Genomic DNA, 15,573 nt, shown 5'->3' with positions numbered 1-15,573 from the left:
TTTTTTTTTTTTTTTTGGTATGCGGGCCTCTCACTGCTGTGGCCTCTCCCGTTGCGGAGCACAGGCTCCGGACGCGCAGGCCTAGCGGCCATGGCTCACGGGCCCAGTCGCTCCGCGGCATGTGGGATCTTCCCGGACCAGGGCACGAACCCGTGTCCCCTGCATCGGCAGGCGGATTCTCAACCACTGCGCCACCAGGGAAGCCCCATATGTATGTTTTCTTTGGAAAAACGTCTATTCAGGTCTCTGCCCATTTTTTAAATTGGGTTGTTTTTTTGATAGTGAGTTGTATGAGCTGTTTATATATTTTGAATATTAACCCCTTATCAGAAATATCATTTGCAAATGTTTTCTCCCATTCAGTAGGTTGTCTTTCCTTTTGTTGATGGTTTCCTTTGCAGTGTCAAAGCTTTTAAGTTTAATTAGGTTCCATTTATTTATTCTGAGTTTTTTTCCTTTACCTGAGGTGACAGATCCAGAAAAATACTGCTACAATTTATTGGAAATAGTGTTTTGCCTATGTTTTCTTCGAGATTTCTGGTTTCTGTTCTTACATTTAGGTCTTCAATCCAGTTTGAGTTTATTCTTTATATATGGTGTTAGAGAATGTTCTAATTTCATTCTTTTACATATAGTTGTCCTTTGTCCTAGCACCACTTACTGCAGAGACTGTTTTTCTCCATTGTATATTCTTGTCTCCTTTGTCATAGATCAGTTGAACCACCGGTGTGTGCATTCATTTCTTAGCTGCCTATTCTGTTCTGTTGATCTCTGTGTGTGTTTTTGTGCCAGTACCATACTGTTTGGATTACTATAGCTTCGTAGTAATGTCTAAAGTGAGGGAGCATGATAACTCCAGCTTTGTTCTTTTTTCTCAAGATTTTCTTGGCTATTTGGGGTCTTTTGTTGTTCCATATAAATTTTAGGATTATTTATTCTAAATCTTTGAAAAATGTCTTGGGTATTTTGATAGGGATTGCTTTGGGTAGTATGGACATTATAATAGCATTCTACCAATTTGTGAACATGGTATATCTTTGTTTTATCATCTTTAACTTCCACCTTCTTTGTCCTATAGCTTTCAGAGTATAGGTCCTTTACCTCTTTGGTTAAGTTTATTCCGAGGTACTTTATTCTTTTTTGATTCATTTGTAAATGGGATTTTTTTTCTTGAATTCTCTTTCTGGTAATTCATCATTAGTATATAGAAAAGCAACAGATATCGGTATGCTAATCTGTATTCTGAACTTTTATAAAATTTATTTCTTAGTTTTAATAGTTTTCTGGTGAAGACTTTAGGGTTTTCTATATATAGTATCATGTCATGGGCAAATAGTGTCAGTTTTACTTCTTCCTTTCCAATTTTGATGCCTTTTATTTCTTTCTCTTGTCTGATTGATGTGGTTAGGTCTTCCAATACTGTGTTGAATGAAAGTGGAGAGACTGGGCAACATTGTCTTGTTCCTGATTTTATTTTTTTATACTTGATTTAATGAAAAATTTTTTATTGGAGTATAATTGCTTTACAATGTTGTGTTAGTTTCTGCTGCAGAACAAAGTGAATCAGCTATGTGTATACATATATTCCCTCCCTCTTGAACCTCCCTCCAACCCCCGCCCCATCCCACCCATCTAGGTCATCACAGAGCACCGAGCTGAGTTCCCTGTGCTATACAGCAGCTTCCCACTAGCTATTTATTTTACACATGGTAGTGTATATAGGTCAGTGCCACTCTCTCAATTCGTCCCACTCTCCCCTTCCCCCACATGTCCAGAAGTCCATTCTCTACTTCTGCGTTTCTTTTCCTGCCCTGGAAATAGGTTCTTCAATACCATTTTCCTAGATTCCATATATATGCCTTAATGTACAGTATTTGTTTTTCTTTTTCTGACTTCACTCTCTATGACAGACTCTAGGATCATCCTCATCAATAAAAATGACTCAATTTTGTTCCTTTTTATGGCTGAGTAATATTCCATTGTATATATGCACCACATCTTATTTATCCATTCATCTGTCGATGGATATTTAGGTTGCTTCCATGTCCTGGCTATTGTAAATAGTGCTGCAGTGAACATTGTGGTACATGTATGTTTTGAATTATGGTTTTCTCAGGGTATATGTCCAGTAGTTGAATTGCTGGGTCATATGGTAGTTTTATTTTTAGTTTTTTAAGGAACCTCCATACTGTTCTCCAAAGTGCCTATATCAATTTATGTTCTTACCAACAGTGCAAATCGATTCCCTTTTCTACACACCCTCTCCAGCATTTATTATTTGTAGATTTCTTAATAATGGCCATTCTGACTGGTGTGAGGTGATACCTTGTAGTAGTTTTGATTTGCATTTTTCTAATAATTAGTGATGTTGAGCATCTTTTCATGTGTTTGTTGGACAGCTGTATATCTTCTTTGGAGAAATGTCTATTTAGGTCTTTGGCCCATTTTTGGATTGGGTTTTTTTTTTATATTTAGCCACATGAGCTGTGTGTATATTTTGGAGATTAGTCCTTTGTCACTTGCTTCATTTGCAAATATTTTCTCCCATTCTGAGGGTTGTCTTTTGGTCTTGTTTATGGCTTCACTTGCTGTGCAAAAGCTTTTAAGTTTCATTAGGTCCCATTTATTTACTTTTGTTTTTATTTTCATTACTCTAGGAGGTGAGTCAAAAAGGATCTTGTGATTTATGTCAGAGTGTTCTTTCTATGTTTTCTTCTAAGAGTTTTATAGTGTCTAGCCTTACATTTAGGTCTTTAATCCATTTTGAGTTTATTTTTGTGTATGATGTTAGGGAGTGTTCTAATTTCATTTTTTTTACATGTTGCTGTCCAGTTTCCCCTGCACCATTTATTGAAGAGACTGTCCTTTCTCCATTGTATAGTCTTGTCTCCTTTGTCAAAGATCAGGTGGCCGTAAGTGTGTGGGTTTATCTCTGGGCTTTCTTTTCTGTTCCATTGATCTGTATTTCTGTTTTTGTGTCAGTACCATACTGTCTTGATTACTGTAGCTTTGTAGTATAGTCTAAAGTGAGGGATCCTGATTCCTTCAGCTCCATTTTCTTTCTGAAGATTGTTTTGGGTATTTGAGGTCTTCTGTGTTTCCATACAAATTGTAAAATTTTTCCTCTAATTCTGTTCAAAATGCCATTGGTAATTTGATAGGGATTGCATTGAATCTGTAGATTGCTTTGGGTAGTATAGTCATTTTCACAGTGTTGATTCTTCCAGTCCAAGAACATGGATCTCTCCATTTGTTTGTGTCATTTCTGATTTCTTTCATCAGTGTCCTATAGTTTTCTGCATACAGGTCTTTTGCTGCCTCATGTAGGTTTATTCCTAGGTATTTTATTCTTTTTGTTGCAGTGGTAAATGGGATTTTTTCCTTAATTTCTCTTTCTTATTTTTCAGTGTTAGTATATAGTAGTGCAAGAGATTTCTGTATTAATTTTGTGTTCTTCGCCTTTACTAAATTCATTGATTAGCTCTAGTAGTTTTCTGGTGGCATCTTTAGGATTTTCCAAGTATAGTATCATGTTATCTGCAAACAATGACAGTTGTACTTCTTCATTTCCAGTTTGTATTCCAGTTTGTATTGCTTTTATTTCTTTTTCTTCTCTGATTGCTGTGGCTAGGAATTCCAAAACTATGTTGAATAATAGTGGTGAGAGTGGGCATGCTTGTTACTGATGTTAGAGGAAATGCTTTCAGTTTTTCACCATTGAGAATAATGTTTGCTGTGGGTTTGTCATATATGGCCTTCATTATGTTGAGGTAGGTTCTCTCTAAGCCCACTTTCTGTAGAGTTTTTATCATAAATCGGTGTTGAATTTTGTCTAAAGCGTTTTCTGCATCTGTTGAGATTATCATATGGTTTTTATCCTTCAATTTGTTAACATGGTGTATCACATGGTTTGATTTGCGTATATTGATGAATCCTTGCATACCTGGGATAAATTTCACTTGATCATGGTGTATGATCCTCTTAATGTCTTGCTGGATTCTGTTTGCTAGTAGTTTGTTGAGGATTTTTACATCTATGTTCATCAGTGGTATTGACCTGTAATTTTCTTTTTTGTGTGATATCTTTGTCTGGTTTTGGTAAGTGGGTGATGGTGGCCTCATGGAATGAGTTTGGGTGTGCCTCGCTCTGCAATTTTTTGGAAGAGTTTCAAAAGGATAGGTGTTAGCTCTTTTCTAAATCTTTGTTAGAATTCGCCTGTGAAGCCATTTGGCCCTGATCTTTTGTTTGTTGGGAGTTTTAAAATCACAGTTTCAATTTGGATACTTGTGATTGGTCTGTTTATATTTTCTGTTTCTTTCTGGTTCAGTTTTGGAAGGGTGTACCTTTCTAAGAATTTGTCTGTTATTTCCAGGTTGTCCATTTTTTGCCATATAGTTGCTTGTAGTAGTCTCTTAACAATATTTTGTATTTCTGTGGTGATAGTTGTAACTTCTTTTTCATTTCTAATTTTATTGATTTGAGTCCTCTTTTTTTCTTGATGAGTTTGGCTAATGGTTTATCAATTTTGTTTATCTTCTCAAAGAACCAGCTTTTAGTTTAATTGATTTTTGCTATTGTTTTCATTGTTCTATTTCATTTATTTCTGCTCTGATTTTTATGATTTCTTTCCTTCTAACCTAGGGCTTTGTTTGTTCTTCTTTTTCTAGTTGATTTATGTGTAAGATTAGTTTGATGTTTTTCTTGTTTCTTGAGGTAGGATTGTATTGGTATAAACTTCCCTCTTAGAACTGCTTTTGCTGCATCCCATAGATTTTATGTCCTTGTGCTTTTATTGTCATTTGATTCTAGGTATTTTTTGATTTCCCCTTTGATTTTTTTCAGTGATCTCTTGGTTATTTAGTAGCACATTGTGTAGCTTCTTGTGTTTGTGTTTTTTACAGTTTTTTCCCTATAATTGAGAGCTAATCTCATATTGTCCAAAAGGATGCTTGATATGATTTCAATTTTCTAAAATTTATTGAGGCTTTATTTGTGATGCAGGATGTGATATATTCGGGAGAATGTTCCATGTGCACTTAGGAATAAAGTTATTCTGCTTTTGTATCGAATATCCTGCAGATATCAAGTCCATCTGGTCTAATGTGTCATTTAAGGCTTGTGTGTCTTTGTTAATTTTCTTTCTGGATGATTTGTCCATTGGTGTAAGTGTAAAGTCCCCCACTATTATTGTGTTACTGTTGATTTCCCCTTTTATGGCTGGTAGCATTTGTGTTATGTATTGAGGTGCTTCTGTGTTGGGTGCATAAATAGTTAGAATTGTTATGTCTTCCTCTTGGATTGATCACTATGTAGTGTCCTTCTTTGCCTCTTGTAATAGTTTTATTTTAATCTATTTTATTTGATATGAGTATTGGTACTCCAGCTTTCTTTTGATTTCCATTTGCATGGAATATCTTTTTCTATCCCCTCACTTTCAGTCTGCATGTGTCCTTATGTCTGAAGTGGGTCTCTTGTAGACAACATGTATAAGGGTCTTGTTTTTGTATCCATTCAGGCAGTCAGTGTCTTTTGGTTGGAGGATTTAATCTATTTACATTTAAAGTAATATGTATGTTCTTATTACCATGTTTTTAATTGTTTTGGCTTTGTTTCTGTGGGTATTTTCCTTCTCTTGTGTTTCCTGCCTAGAACAGTTCCTTTAGCATTTGTCATAAAGCTTGTTTGGTGGTGCTGAATACTCTTAACTTTTGCTTGTCTGTAAGGCTTTTGATTTCTTTGTTGCATCTGAATGAGATCCTTGCTGGATAGAGTAATATTGGTTGTATGTTTTTCCCTTTCATCAATTTAAATATATCTTGTCTCTCCCTTCTGGCCTGCAGATTTTATGCTGAAAGGTCAGCTGTTAACCTTATGCGAATTCCCTTTTATCTTTTTTGTTCCTTTTCCCTTGCTGCTTTTAATATTTTTTCATTGTGTTAATTTTTGTTAATTTGATTAATATGTGACTCGTCGTGTTTCTCCTTGGATTTATTTTATATGGGACTCTGCGTTTCCTGGACTTAACTGTTTCCTTTCCCATGTTAGGTTTTTGTCTATAATCACTTCAAATATTTTCTCAGACCATTTCTCTTTCTCTTCTAGTTCTGGGACCCCTATAATTCAAATGGTAGTTTGCTAAATGTTGTCCCAGTGGTCTCTGAGACTGTCCTCAGTTCTTTTCATGTTATTTCTTTATTCTGCTTTGTGGCAGTTATTTCCACCATTCTTTTTTTGTTTTTAGCATGTTTATTGGAGTATAATTGCTTTGCAATGGTTTGTTAGTTTTTGCTATATTTCCACCATTGTCTTTCAGCTCTCTTATCCATTCTTCTGTCTCAGTTATTCTGCTATTGATTCCTTCTAGTGTATTTTTTTTTTTTTTTTTTTTTCGGTACACAGGCCTTTCACTGTTGTGGCCTCTCCTGTTGCGGAGCACAGGCTCCGGATGCGCAGGCTCAGTGACCATGGCTCACGGGCCTAGCCGCTCCGCGGCATGTGGGATCTTCCCGGACCAGAGCACGAACCCGTGTCCCCTGCATCGGCAGGCGGACTCTCAACCACTGCATCACCAAGGAAGCTCTTTCTAGTGTATTTTTAATTTCATTTATTGTGTTGTTCATCACTGATTGTTTTTCAGTTCTTCTAGGTCCTTCTTAAACATTTCTTGCATCGATCCTTTATATTTCTGAGATTTTGGGTCATCTTTACTATCATTAGTCTGAATTCTTTTCAGATAGATTGCCTATTTCCTCTTCATTTATTTGGTCTTGGGGGTTTTTACCTTGCTTCTTCATCTGCAAGATATTTCTCTGTTTTCTTATTTTGTTTAACTTACTGTGTTTGAGGTCACCTTTCCCCAGGGTGCAGTGTTGGAGTTCCTCTTTCTTCTGGTCTCTTCCCCCAGTGGGTGGGGTTTGGCCAGTGGCTTGTGTAGGCTTCCTGGTGGGAGGGCTGGTGCCTGTGTTCTAGTGGGTGGAGTTGAGTCCTTTCCATCTGTTGGGAAGGGCCATGTCATGTGGTGTGTTTGGGGTATCTGTGAGCTTAGTACGACTTTAGGCAGCCTGTCTGCTGATGGGTGAGTATGTGTTCCTGTTTTGCTTGTTGTTATGGTGTGAGGCAACTAGTGCTGGGGGCTGCAGGCAGTTGGGTGGAGCTGGGTCTTGAATTCAGATAGAGACCTCCATGAGAGCTTTTGCTGATTATTTTCTAGGACTGGGAATTCTCAGGCAGTCCAGTATCCTGGAGTCTATCTTCCTCCCCCAGAGGCTCAGGCCCAGCTTTTGGTTGGGGAGCCAAGACAAGCCCAGCAGCTTGTGATGGATTTGTGTGCTTGCCCCCAAAGTCCACAGCTGCCAGTGCTAGATCATTTCATTTGTGGGAATACTCATTGTCCTTTCAGATATTCCATAGGTACAGGATCTACTTAGCTGATTACGGGGATTTAATTTGCTGCTTGTGCAACTGATGGAAAGATTTTTGTTCCTCTTTTTCAGTTGCCCCACCCCTGGGGCTCAGCTGTGGTTTTATCCCCATCTATGTGTGTGGGCTACCCACAGAATTCTGCTCCCAAGGCTTCCCTGGAGCAGTTGGGTCTGTTCCGGTGAGGACAGGGTGTGGAGGTGGCGTGGCTACTTAGATAGTGGGAGCCCCGATGGCGCCAGGTACATGGGGAAGCTGGTGGCCATGGGTGGAAGAGATATGGCCCTAGTGGGAACCTTTTCTAGTGCCCAGTGGCATGCGTGTGAGGGCCAGCCCTGGCCAGTCTTTTTTTAGTGCCTGGCGGCAGGTGCGTAAGGGCTAGCCGTGTCTGAGTTTTTTGTAGTACCCAGCGACAGGTGTGTGAGGGCCAGCCTTGGCAGGGCCTTTTGTATTGCCTGGTGGTAGGCGCTGGTGTGTGGGGAGAGACTGGCTACAATGGTGGCTCCACCCCCCTGCGTGTGATTCAGCAGTAGTGCCCTGCTTCCATGGCATTCCGGTTTTCCTCCATAGGCATTCTCTGTTGCTGTTTCCTCCCTCCTGTTCCCTCAGGCCCCGTTCCCACAGCCAACAGCAGTTCTTGCCCTGGGTTTGCACTCCAATCCCCATGCTCCAGCTCCCAGCCCCCATGTGCACTGTTGGACACACATCCCAATCTGGGGCACTTAGGGCCATGGTCTGTGTAGTTTTCACTCTGTCCCACCTGCCACAGGTTGGTCGCTTCACCCTCCACCGACAGCCTCAAATGCTTCCCTTCTCTCCCAACTGATTTCCTCATTGGTGAAGGGGCTTCCCCGGATGAGGGAATTTCTCTCCTGCTTCAGCTCCCACCACTGGCATGCAGGTCCTGTCCCGCTTCCTCTCCTCCTCCTTCTCCCTTCTTTCTTTCTTCCTACCCAGTTATGCAGGGATCTTTATAGTCCTTTCCGGTGTCTTCTGCTAGTGTATAGCTGGTGTTCTGTGAGAATTGTAGCGTCTATAAATGTATTCGTGATGCATCCATGAAGAGAGAGGAACTCCACATCTTCCTGCTCCTCCGCTGTCTTGGAACCCCTTTGTTCCTGATTTTGGAGGAAAAGCTTTCAGCATTTCATCATCAAGTATGAGGTTAGCTGTGGATTTGTCACAAATGGTCTTTATTATGTTGAGATATTTTCTCTCTATACCAACTTTGATGAGAGTTTTTGTCACCAAAGGACGTTGAAGTTTGTCAAATGTTTTGTGTGTCTGTTGAGATGATCATGTGAATTTTTTTTCCTCCTTTTGTTAATGTGATGTATCATACTGATTTGTTTGCAAATATTGAACCATCCCTGGAATAAATCTCACTTGATCATTATGTATGATCCTTTTTATATATTGTTGAATTTGGTTTGCTGATATTTTCTTGAGGATATTTGGATCTTTATTCATTGGAGATATTCACCTGTAATTTTTTTTTTTTGTAGTGTCTTTGTCTTATTTTAGTATTAGGATAATTAGCGATGGCCTCATAGAATTAATTTGGGAATGTTCCCTCTTCCTCAGTTTTTTGGAGGAGTTTGAGAAGGTATAGATATTAGTTCTTTTATATATGTTTGGTAGACTTCTCCCAGGAATGGATTTGTTCTTGAACTTTTGTTTGCTGAGAGTTTTTAAAAGTACAAATTCAATTTTACTACTAGTGATCTTTCTGTTCATATGGTCTGTTTTGTCCTGATTCAGTCTTGTAAGTTTTTATGTTTATAGAAGTTTGTTGATTTCTTCTAGGTTGTCCAGTTTGTGGGCATATTAACTGTTCATAGTATTCTGTTTTGATATTTTTGTATCTCTGTGATAGCAGTTGTTATTTTTCCTCTTTCATTTCTTATTTTGTTTATTTCGGTCCTCTCTCTTTTTTTCTTGATGAATCTGCCTAAAGGCTTATCAGTTTTGTTTATTTTTTCAAAAAATCAACTCTTGGTTTCATTGGTCTTTTCTATTTTCTTTTTTGTTTTATTTATTTCCTCTCTGATCTTAATTGCTTTCTTCTTTCTGCTTTTGTTTGTTCTTTTTCTAATTCCATTAGATGGTAGGTTAGGTTGTTTATGAGATTTTTCTTGTTTCTTGAGGTTGGCCTTTTACTGCTATAAACTTACCTTTAGAACTACTTTTGCTGTGTAGCACAGATTTTAGAAAGTTGTGTTATTATTTTCATTTGTCTAGAGGTTTTGTTTGATTTCCTCTTTGATTTCTTCATTGACCCATTGGTTTTTCTTTTAGTAGCATATTGTTGAGTCTCCACATTTTGTGTTTTTTCTATTCTTCTTCCTGGTATTGATTTCTAGTTTCATGCCTTGTGGTTGGAAAAACTGCTTGATATAATTTCTATCTTCTTAAATTAGTTGAGACTTGTTTTTTGGCCTCCTATGTGATCTATTCTGGAAAATATTCCATATGCACTTGAAAAGAATGTGTATTCTACTGTTTTTGGATGGAATGTCCTGTAGACATCTACTAAGCCCATCTGGTCCAAAGTATCATTTAAGATTACTGTTTTCTTATTGTTTTCTTGTCTGGATGATTTGTTCATTGATGTAAGTGGGGTGTTAAAATCCTCTGCTATTATTTGCTATTGTCAATTTCTCCCTTTATGTCTGTTAATATTTGCTATATATATATATATATATATATATATATTTAGGTGCTCCTATATTAGGTGCATACATGTTAATGAGTGTTACTTCCTCTTGCATTGAAATCCTTTTCGTTAATAATGCCCTTCTTTATCTTTTTAAATTGACTTTATTTTAAAATTTGTCTGTAATGAGTTCTACCCCTGCTTTCTTGTCATTTCCATTTGCAGGAATTATTCTTTTCTATCCTGTCACTATCAGTTTATGTGTTTGTCTTTATGTTTGAAGTGAGTCTCTTATAAGAAGCATTTAGATGGGTCTTTTTTTTTTAAATCCAATCAGCTTCTCTGTGTCTTTTGATTGGATCATTTAGTCCATTTACATTTGAAGTGATTATTGATAGGTGTGTCCTTCTTCCCATTTTGTTACTTGTTTACTGGTTGATTTTTCAGTTCTTCTTTGTTCTTCTTTTAGTTCCTTCCCTTGGGGTTTGATGATTTTCTTTAGTGGTATGCCTATGTTCCATTTTCTTTAGATTTTTTGTATGTATTACAGGTTTTTGATTTGCAGTTACCATATAGTTCATATATGTTGACCTATAACTATATTTACATGTTTTAAACTGGTAGTAATTTAAGTTCAAATACATTCTAAACGATTTACATTTTTTCTAATCTCCTTCACCACATTTTGTGTTTTTAATGACGTATTTTACATATTCACGTTTTCCCTTAACTGTTCATTATAGATATAGTTGACTTAACAGTTTTTTGTCTTAATCTTAGTAAGAGCCTATTTAAGTGATTGAGCCATAGGCTTTACTATATATTTGCCTTTACTAGTGGAATTTTCTCTTTCCTATAGATTCTTAACTTGTTGTAGCTTTTTCTTTTCCACTTAAGAGAAAATGCTTTAACATTTTTTTAGGGTTGGGTTAGTACCCTCTGTGCTTCCTGTACCTGGATTTCTGTTTCCTTCTTCAGGTTCTGGCAGTCCATAATTTCATCAAACACATTTTTGCCCTGCCTCTCTCTTCTTCTAGGACCCTTATAGTGTGAATGTTGGTATGCTGGATATTGTCTTAGAGATCCCTTAACTGTTCTCATTTTTTTTAAACCTTATTTTTTTTCTGTTCAGATTGAGTTAATTTTTATTGCATCTTCTTCTGTATCACTTTGTCTGTTGTTGGTTCGTTCTAATGTGTTTTGCATTTCAGTTAGTGTGCTCTTCAGTTCTGTCTTTTAAAAATGTTTTTTAGTTCCTTTTTAAAATTCTCTGTTCATCTATTCTTTCCTCTAATTTAGTCAGTATTCGTATTTCTAATGCTTTGAACTCTTTGTATATTAAGTTGTTCATTGCTATTTCATTAGTTGTTTTCTTTAGGGTTTTTCTCTTGTTCTTTCAGTTGAAACAATCTTCTGTCTTCTCATTTTGCTTAACTTTCTCTGTGTCTGTGATATTAGGTGAAACATGTACCTACTCTGATCTTGAAGGAGTGTCCTTGTGTGGGAGCATTTCTATGCAGTCTCCATGTGCCCAGTGGCTTTGATGGGAGAATTGGATCTGACCTGAGCATGAGTCACATCTTTCCACAGGGTGTCCTGGCAGCTGTCACCTTTGTAGGAGGTGAGACTGGAAGATGGAGGGACTAGAGTCAGAGCCAGGTGTGAGCCTGGGCTTCTTCTCTGCTCAGTGACCAACACCACCTTATTGGAGGTGGGGTAGGGCCCCAAGTTCCTGGAGCAGAAACCCTGTGATTTGGGAGTGAGCTGGCTCCATTCCCTTTAAGTGTGTACTCTTCGTCCCTAGCATCAGTACTTTGCCCCCCAGTACTTTACTGGTCCCCAGAGGTGAACAGTATTGGAGCAAGAGGGGCCAGAGTGGGTGCTCGGCAAAGGTCAGGTGTGGGCTCTGGTGGTCTGGACCCCAGTCTGAGTTTCGGACCTCACCCAATGAGCTGCTTCCATAATCAGTTGAAGAGACTGCCACCTCCCCCCACCCCCGTCAGATGCCATTCTGGGTCAGGTTAGCTCTGTCCCTCAAAACAGCATACTCCCCTCAGTCCTGCAGCCCTTGCCTCAGTTTGGAGCTGCATGGCATAGCAAGAGGGGCTGGAATGGGCACTTGGCTTTGGTCAGGGAGTGGGCTGTGGTGGTCCCAGCCCAGTCAGAGTTACAGACTGCTCCTGATGTGCTGCCTCACCAAGCACCTTCATTGGTTGCCGTCACTCCATTCAGATGCAGTTCCAGATCTGAGCAGGGATCATTTCTCACAACTGTGTACTCTTCTTGGGTGCAGCATCCCTTATCCCAGTGTGGAACTGTGCCATGGAGCAAGTGGTTCTGTAGTGGGCACTTGGCTTAGGCTGGAGCATGGGCTGGGGGTATTGTAGGAAACTGGCCAGAGTCCTGGGGCAGTTTAAGTCTACTTCTGCTGCCTTGTTTTGAGAGTAATCCAATTTGTGTGTGCTCTTCATGAGCAGAGTCTAGGTTTCTTACAGTCCCCCTGTTAGTCCCACTGGTTTTCAAATCAGCTAAGGGGACTTGTCTTCTTGGCATTGGACCCTAAGGCTAGGGAACCCAATATGTGGCTTGAATTGCTCACCCCCCCCCCCCGGGAGGATCTCTGAGTCTATGTAATCTCCTTCCTTTTCTGTGTCCCCTCCCAGGGTCACAATTCCTGACTTGACTGCTTCTCTTCTCTTCCTACCTGAATCTGTGTGGATTTTTCTTATAGCCTTTGTTGTATAAGTCTTTCTACCAGTCTCCTGTTGGTTTTCAGTGAGAATTGTTCCACATGTAGATGTACTTTTGCTGTGTTCTTGGAGGAAGTGAGCTCCACATCCTCCTACTCCACCATCTTGATCTCTCCTTCCTACATCATCATATTCTTAACACATGATAAATGTTTGGTTTATTTTGAGGAAAATACGGCTCTTGCCTTAGAATCAAATGATAATTCTTATAATGGGAGTGAAAATAAATGAAGATCATAGGAAGAAGACTAAAATGATGGTCCTTAACTGAAGCTTCAGTGTGAAGTATGTTGATTTCATATGTTTTCTTTATATTGAGGATATCATTTCTTTTGTGCTTTATGCTAATGTTTTTCATATTGTGAGTTAGAAATTTACTGCAGTCATCATTTAAAAATATAAAATGTCAGCATGTATTACATGTAACAAATATATGTTTTGTTTCCTAAAACCTTTGTTTTGGATACACGTACACACAGAAAATCTCTCTATGGGTCAAGGTCACAAAAAAGCTTGAAAGCCAGTGCTCAAGTCTTTGTGTCTTCTTGGCTACTTATGCCTACATTGTGCTGTAACCTACAGATCTATGGCACATATCTATAAAACCAGTCTATAGCATATAGAGATGCATACCAATTTTTCAATCTTTATTCATAAGCAGGACATCTCCCCACTCCAGTCCTTGGCTTTGTTTCCATTCCCCTGTATATGCTGGAGCACTTTTAGTATTTATTGTCTTTTAGAAATTGAATGAAGGACTAACATTTTCTGCTTGCACATAGAGCCCAGTAGTCATGTGGCTTCAGTTATGCTTACTGCTTTGCATTTCTCTTCTGTTTCTGGTCCACAGAGATGGGTTTATCTTGTTTTGAACTTAACAGTATTTTATAGTTTGTATATCTTTTCAGTTTGTCCTGAGCAGAGACAAACATAGCAACATGAATTGAACTTTAATAAATCTCTTGACTAGAAGGTCTGAGCATGTTTTAGAGATTGATTCATGTTGATATATTTTATTTCTATTTCATTCCTTTCAATCACTATATAGTCTTTCATAATCTAACTGCTGTTCTGTAAATATCCATTCCTCTTGGAATGGATATTTTGTTTTTCACTCTTACAAACTATTACAAGCAGTGCTAAATTCTCCATAGTGCATATTTAGAAGTGGAATTGCTAAGTTATTAAGAATGTACCTATTTTCTTTTACAAACACTTTCAAAGAGATTATATCAATTTATTGTGCCCAAGCAATGTATGTTTCTTAACCATACTTAGTATCTGTATTGTCAAACTTTAAAATTATGTCATGCTGAATAATGTGTGAGAAATGGTATTTCATGTATTAATATGCATTCCTGTGATCTCTCCTAGTAAGGAGAGATTTTTTTTTGTCATTTAGATTTTTAATAGTATGAACTGCTTGTTTATGTTTTTTGTTGTTTATCTTTTTCTTACTGATGGTAGTACTTTATATATTCAGTCTTGTGTTTTTTGTGTCCTTTAAGATAGTATCTCATAATTCGTCTTACCAGTTGTCAGTTGTCCTCCTCAGTTTGTAATTTTAGTCTTTTTTATCCTGTTGAGTATCTGATGTGTATCTCTCTGAGTGTCCAAATAAGACCACTGGAAGAAATTGTAGATACTGTGGGATTTTACAGTAGGCTAAAAAGGGAGGTGGCAGAATCTTTTTGTGTGTACATTATAAGAAGTCAAATCCTTACTACTTTGCTTATGCCTCTAAGTTAACCTTTAACTTAAAAATTTTTTTGTTTGTTTTTTTCTATTTTTTTTGCCACACCATGTGACATGTGGGATCTTAGTTCCCAGACCAGGGATCGCACCCGCGCCCCCTGCAGTGGAAGCACGGCGTCTTAACCACTGGACTGCCAGGAAATTCCTAACTTAAATTTTGTTCTTTGGAGATTCTGTACTTTTTTGTCAGCTCATGAATACATTTTAAATGCTTAAAAAATTTTTTTTATCCAATATTTTTGTTTTCAAAGGTTGGTTCTGGAAGCTAACATTTAACTCTTTCCATTCTTCTCTATCTATTGCCATTATTATTTCTAATAATTGCCATTATTAGTTCTAAGAAGCATTTTCTGACCCCCTAAGTCAAATTGGATACCCCTAGTATATGTTTCTGTAGCAGTCTTTACTTTCATAGCACTCTTCTATATTAATAATGCTTGTCTTTCTCCTTTCTCTGGGCCATAATTTCTTTGATGCTAAGGACTATGCCTGGCTTATTAATTATAGCTCAGTACATGACATAGTGCTTGTAATACAGTAGACACTTGCATTATGACTAGGCTACTGTCATCTTTTTCCTGATTACTGCCACAATCTTCTTACTGGTTTCCTACATATAATGTTGCTTTTCTGCAGTCTTTTCTCCACTCTGAAAGCAGTTTGCTCTTTGTGTAACACAAAGCTGATCATGTTTATGACTCACCATTGACCCAGCAGAAAGCTCCAATAGAGTTTAAAGTGGTTCCTGTGGCCTAGTCCCTGATTATTCTACAACCTAATCTCTTATTGCTTTTCATTCATGCTTCTCAAGTTTTAGCCAGTCTGAATTACTTTGTTCCCTAAAGGTGCAGTGCTCTTTCTTTCCTCTTGGGTTTTATGAACATGCTTTTATTCCTACACTTGGAACCTCTTAATTCTCTCTTTTCCCACAGAAGAAATTGGCTAATTCTTGCTCATCCTTAGGTCTAGTAGTACTCATATTACTTCCTTTAG

At 38.0% G+C, this 15,573-nt stretch overlaps 1 protein-coding gene across 2 annotated transcripts in view; it reads left to right on the top strand.

The window, feature by feature from the left end:
- Positions 1 to 15,573, top strand: part of CWF19L2 (CWF19 like cell cycle control factor 2) — a 230,590-nt gene that overhangs the window by 35,443 nt on the left and 179,574 nt on the right. The gene's annotated exons all lie outside the window — the stretch shown is intronic.

Source organism: Kogia breviceps, chromosome 7 (genome assembly GCF_026419965.1).
Source record: "Kogia breviceps isolate mKogBre1 chromosome 7, mKogBre1 haplotype 1, whole genome shotgun sequence".
NCBI classification, from domain to species: Eukaryota; Metazoa; Chordata; class Mammalia; order Artiodactyla; family Physeteridae; genus Kogia; species Kogia breviceps.
The sequence above is the reverse complement of the archived record's forward strand: the minus strand, read 5'-3'. Positions and strand labels throughout refer to the sequence as shown.